Source organism: Carya illinoinensis, chromosome 15 (genome assembly GCF_018687715.1).
Source record: "Carya illinoinensis cultivar Pawnee chromosome 15, C.illinoinensisPawnee_v1, whole genome shotgun sequence".
NCBI lineage: Eukaryota > Viridiplantae > Streptophyta > Magnoliopsida > Fagales > Juglandaceae > Carya > Carya illinoinensis.
In genome coordinates this window covers 21,510,012-21,515,871 of record NC_056766.1, presented here as the reverse complement: position 1 = coordinate 21,515,871, position 5,860 = coordinate 21,510,012, and the positions used below count along the sequence as shown (strand labels likewise).

The window sequence follows — 5,860 nt, the reverse complement described above, 5'->3', positions numbered from 1 at the left end:
TGATCCTTCCATGGTGTTTGCAAATTCAACACCAGTATAAATAGCGTGCATCCTTCTATCATATGTCATCAATAAATAAAAACTAATGACAACTAGCTGCTATAGGAGAAATTCTTATCAAGCCACTTTTTAAGTGTGCACAAAATAATATGGCTACAAAAAGTCATCCTATTAGGAAACAACAAACTCCTATTAAATTTCACTCCATCGACTGCCCAATAATTAATTATATATCTTCTGAAAAATGAAAATTCCATGATGCTCCATACTCTTCATCTTGTGACATTGTTGGGAATTGCATGTTCCTAGAAACCAATAAAAAATTTTAGAAAAGGATGAGGATAGGTGACCAAATCAAACATTTAAATATAACATAAATAAGATAAGATTAGTATTCATACATATCAAATGTTGTTGAAATAGTGGCCGGGTGTGGAGGTAATGTAGTTGAACGTGGTTCACCCATACCACTGTAAATAAAAAAAAATAGTTCATCAAGTTAAAAGCTTCACACAAGGAACATACGACATAATTATAAATATAATGAAATCATTGCAAGTACCTCTGTGTTGGACATTTCGTTCTAACATGCCCTTCTTGTTTACAAATGCTGCATCATCGCTTCTTTGTTGGCACATTTTCCTTTGGATTCTTTTGTCGTAAAGTTTTGGGCCTACCTTTAGATACAATGATTGGGGGATCTTGCAATGAAAAGTTTGAGATTGTTTGGCTCTGGATCTCACGTCCCTCCGTGTTACCACCACCACCATTATCATCACTCATCAAGAGAAGCTCTTGATGAATAGTCTCTACTCCCCGTGAAACATGCTCATATTTGTTCATAGATAGTGACCCCATCTCAGCAATTATATAAAACTGTCTCATCAAACGGTGTTTCTTATCAAAGGCAGTTGGGATTGTCTCCAATGGACCTTCAAACGGTGATGCAAAGATGTTTCTTGAAAAGAGTAAGGCTCAAAATATCATTCCAAAATTCAAAATACTGCTTGAGGCAAGATTCTGTAATGCAGAGATGTTTCTTGAATAGAATAAGAACGTCCTCTTCTAGACCTATCTTTCTCATCAATAAAATTATTGTTTACCAATTAAAAAAAAAGGCTTGGTCTATACCTCGTTCTATAGAACTGATGAACTAATATTTGGGGCCAACATATCTTTCAAGCTAACAAATTTCTTGGACAATGGAGGAGCACATATATTTTCAGCAAATATATGGGAAATTCATGAGTTCTTGGGCAAACAAGGGCCTTTATTCAACTGGGAATAAAAAATAGGAAAAACATTTCCTCTATGCAAACAATCGGAAATTGCTTCTAAAAAGGGGAAAAAATTTTAAAAAACAAAAACCTATCCTCTTAGTAACCAATCAAAAATTATACTAAGACGAACCCAAACCCAGAATATGGACAGTTCTGAAAATTTTTGTAATCTCACAACATGCACAAAACAACCAACCCCCCCCCCCCATAAGGAAACATTTACGTACGCCGATTACGTGAAAAACAGATTATTTCATATAAACCTAGAGAATAAAATCTAGAGAAGAAGAAAACCAGAAAATATGAGAAAATAAAATCTTAAATCTAGAAAATAAAATACAGAATAAATACTTATGAATGTCGTCATCGTGGGAGGAGGAACTGTATTGGGAGAGAAAGTGTATGTACTTCAGTCTCAATAACAGAGGAGATAGGGGGGAAAGGTGCCTACGTGAAGTGCCTATTGGAGAGAAAGGGGATGTACTTCGTCTCAATAGCAGAGGAGGTGGGTGGGGTGGGGGGGGGGGGGGGGGGGGGGGGGGAGTACGTGAAGTGAATGGGGTGGGTGGGGGGGAAGTGTGTCTACGTGAAGTGAAGTGCCTATTGGGTGTATGCAGGTGTATAAGTGATTTTCATGAAGTGCCTACATGGCACATGATTATTGGTCTGCTGTAAAAAATGAGTTTTGTAGACGACCGGCCCGTAGCTTTTCTCTTGGGTAAATATCAGAAAACCGTGACGCATTGGGGGAAGTAAGATTTGGCACTTTAAACGTTGAGAAGGTCAAGAACTGCAGTACAAGGAAAAAGCTATACTACAGTCACACTTTTCAAGACACAATTCAAACCGAAGCCATGTCTGCGCAGAAGATTGGTTAAACAGAGAATTAAAAGTTCGATTAGAGAAATTGAAAATGGTAGACAAATAATTTCCATAATTATTTTATACATTACCTAATAAAAATGGTAGAAAAAATTATTGAATAATTACTTTATAACCTGTCATTTTCCTTATATTATTTTTATTTTTATTCAATTACTTACTGAAATAAATAAGTTTATAAGGAATATATTTGTGTATTTTATATCATTATTTTCAGTTGATATAATCATGTTTTATATGCATATGTGCATGTATCTCAATTTGGTCAACATGCACCTATGGGACAGGTAGTTTGAAAAAGAAAAAAGTGTAAATATATAAAATTACATAACAGTTTGGAATGAGAGAAAGAGTCCTTTTCAACCTACTATGATGATTCTCATTCTCAACCTACTATGATGATTCAGACCTCGATTGGTGTTGCTTGGAGCCCACGACAATGTTCAGATGCAGTTGTACAGTCTTGATGCATACATCCATAGCGGTTAATGGAAAACAAGTGGAGAAAAAATAAAGAGAAAGGTACACACGGATTTACATAATTCGGTACACTGCCTATGTTCACAGTATTTAAGGATGAAAAATCTATTATAATATGCTTATTTACAATTTCTCATAGCCTCTCATTGCTTACTGTACAATAGAAATATTGAATATATTTGATAGAGAAAACCCCTTCTCTGGAGCTCCCCTTCAAGAAGTTGAAGAAATTGAAGAAGAAGTCGAAGTCCCCAAGTTGTGAGGAACGTCGGCTTTGCATGTTTGACATCTTCATTCTCTTTCTACATTTCTCCTTCCCTTCATGTCCTTTCCTTCTAACACCTTAACTCCCTTGTGCCATCTCTGTCCCTCTCCACTTTCTTTTTTTGTCTCCTAGTGGTGGCTTTTAGGGCTAGCCTGGACCCCTGGTCTTGAGCCTATATATTGTGTCCTTTACAAAAAAAGATACAATGACGAATACACAAGAGGATCAGCTCAACGTGTTCTTAGTTTCTCACATTATACGAATTGAGGATGGTATGCCTATCCTGCAGGTGTTCTAACTACTTTCTTTTCAATTGCGTGGGCTTTATGGTAGAGGAGGAATAAAGATGATTGCTGAGAAGGTGTATCTAGAACCCTACACAGGTGATTGATTATGCTTTTTCTCTGCAACAAATTCATAAGGATTTGGTGATGGTGAAGGCTGCTCAACCACGGAATTTGTCTTGCTGGAAGCCTCCACCCAGAGGTTATCTCAAACTTATGTGGATGGAGCAATGTTTTTTGGTCTCCATAAGGCTGTGTGGAAGCAATTTTAAGAGATGAGCATGGAAATGTGATAATGACTGCCAGTAAAAGTGAAAATGAAATGACTGATTCTAAATCTATTGAACTCCTTGCAATTTTCAGAAGCTTACAACTTTATGGGGGAATAAGGCAGTACACCGGCTAGCACGCCATGCTTGGAAGGTTGATACTATTGCAATGTGGCGGGGAGATGTTCCTTTGTATGTTGATCAAGCTATCTGGCTTGACAAACTTCATATGTAATGTTTTTCAGATATCACAAAAAATATAAAACTAATTAGAACTAATTACATAGAAGATCTGCACTTCTCCCTTAAAGAAAATGATTTCGATTAAAAACCTCAATAAAAGATTTCGATCTAACTAGCCGCATGTTTAAGTCGGCTCTTAAAGAGATTTTTCCAAGCTTCTTTAAATATGGAATTTTCTTGCATCGGTGGTAACGGGTTTTTTAGGAAATGGTGGACTTTCTAGAGAGAGAGTAGCGTTGCCGGCCGGCCTTAACATAAAGGTCTTAGCCTAGAAATATGGGTAGAAGGAAACTCAAACCAACCAACTCTGGAAAGCAGAAGCTAGTGCAGCCCCGTTGGCATGCAAAATGGCGGGTGAAAGTGGGCATCAATCAAGCTCTGATTGAAGGGGATAACAGGCAGATGACACCAGCAGTAAAAGGAGAAGGGAACTGGGTAAACTAGAGACTTAAAAAGGATGGGTAGAGCATATCAAGGAAATTTCTAACAAGCACCCAGAATGGAAACTCATTCGGATCCCAAGAAGGGCAAATCATGATGCTCATAAAGTGGCAAGTTGGGCATTTGTAGCAATCTGAAAACAGTGTCAACAATCTGAAAAGATAATGAAGATTTGTCATGTGAGTATGCAGGTTTTGAATCCAAGCAAATCATTTATAGAAAGCAAAACTATGGCCAAGCTAAACTGACAAAATAACTGACAAGGAACCAAAAATAGAAGGAATATGGGAAAGAACAGATGAAAGCACTCACAACATAATGGAAGTAGCTTGATTCAGACAAAAGGAAATTTCTTAAGATCTATAAGATGTTGACATACCAGGCAAAAACAGAACGATATGGAAATAACTCCACCTCTCTTGATCAAGGGACCAAAATAACTCTCCAACTTTAAGTTCTATAATGATCAATAAATACAACTAGAAGAGTACAAATCACCAAAACAATATAAATGTTTTATGGTAACTTAGATCAAGAAAATATAAAATGTACGGTTCTGTAGGCTAGTAAGTGTAAACCCAAAAGACAACCTAAACAAAACTTTTTTTTTCTTTTCTTTTTTCCTTTTTTTTTATTTATTATTTTTTTTTTTAAGCAGAATTACATTCATACATACACAGAGATGCAGATGGCACACTTCTTGCATCATTAATTTGATCCAGAAAAAGTCAAAAAACGTTTGAGACTTGCCATCAATTAAATGAAATCTAAGCACAAGCACAAGAATTATCTTCGACAAGAGTGGCAACATTCCTATCCTCACTTCTGAACAGTAAGTATCCGATCGCGAGGCCCAGCACGATGGCCAGGAAAACACCCTCGTTGTAAGACATCACCGCCAGCATCAGCAGGTACCCGATCTCCGAGTTAAGTGCAAAGAGATCTTTTGAAATGAAAACTGGTAGATCAAAATGTGTATTTGTTTTTGTAAAACCTCTTACAATATGAAAAATTTTGAAAAGTTTTCAAAATTTTGATTTTTAGTCGCGAAAGCAAACGAGAATTTTTTTTTATTATGTTTACGAACGGATTTATTTTTTAGTTTTTAAGTTAGATTTACTGTAAATAAAAGAGTAATATTAGATATAATTATGAATTGTACAACAATATGTAAGCCAAATTTTTTTTTTTCCATAAATATGTTGAAAACAATTTTTAAATTTTAAATTTATGATTCCTTAAAATTTTGTCTCAAATAAGTTTTTGATAGATTTAATATATGTATCTTAAAATCTTTTAATGTTCCTCATGAATTATATAGATCTCACCATTAAATATTATCATATTCACTTTATCTCTTATAATTTATATCAAGAAAAAAATCTATTAATCATCTAAGTTCTTCTAATTAGTTTATTTTTCATAAACTAATTAAGTTTTTCTACTCATCATTTATATATCATATAGTTGGTAAGAAGAAAAATAAAAAATAAAAAAAAATTATATGTGTTGTATGTTGTGAGATTGATGAGTAGAAGTTTTTAGTAAAAAATATATATATCTATAATTTTTTCACCACTCTTTTATAACCAATTAAAGTGATAATTTCACCCATAAAAATTGTTAATTTTTTAAAAAGTTTCTATTTTATATAGTTTTTTTTTAAGAAAAATGATACTTACGTCCTGATATACGCCGTATGGTGGTCAGCCACCA

At 34.8% G+C, this 5,860-nt stretch overlaps 1 long non-coding RNA gene across 1 annotated transcript; it reads right to left on the bottom strand.

The window, feature by feature from the left end:
* LOC122297840 lies at positions 1-1,472 on the bottom strand. Its single transcript, XR_006238910.1, has 3 exons — positions 563-1,472; positions 402-470; positions 1-305 (listed from the first exon to the last, which is right to left on the bottom strand). It is a non-coding gene; the product is annotated as an uncharacterized LOC122297840 (long non-coding RNA).
* Between the last annotated feature and the right edge of the window lie 4,388 nt (positions 1,473-5,860).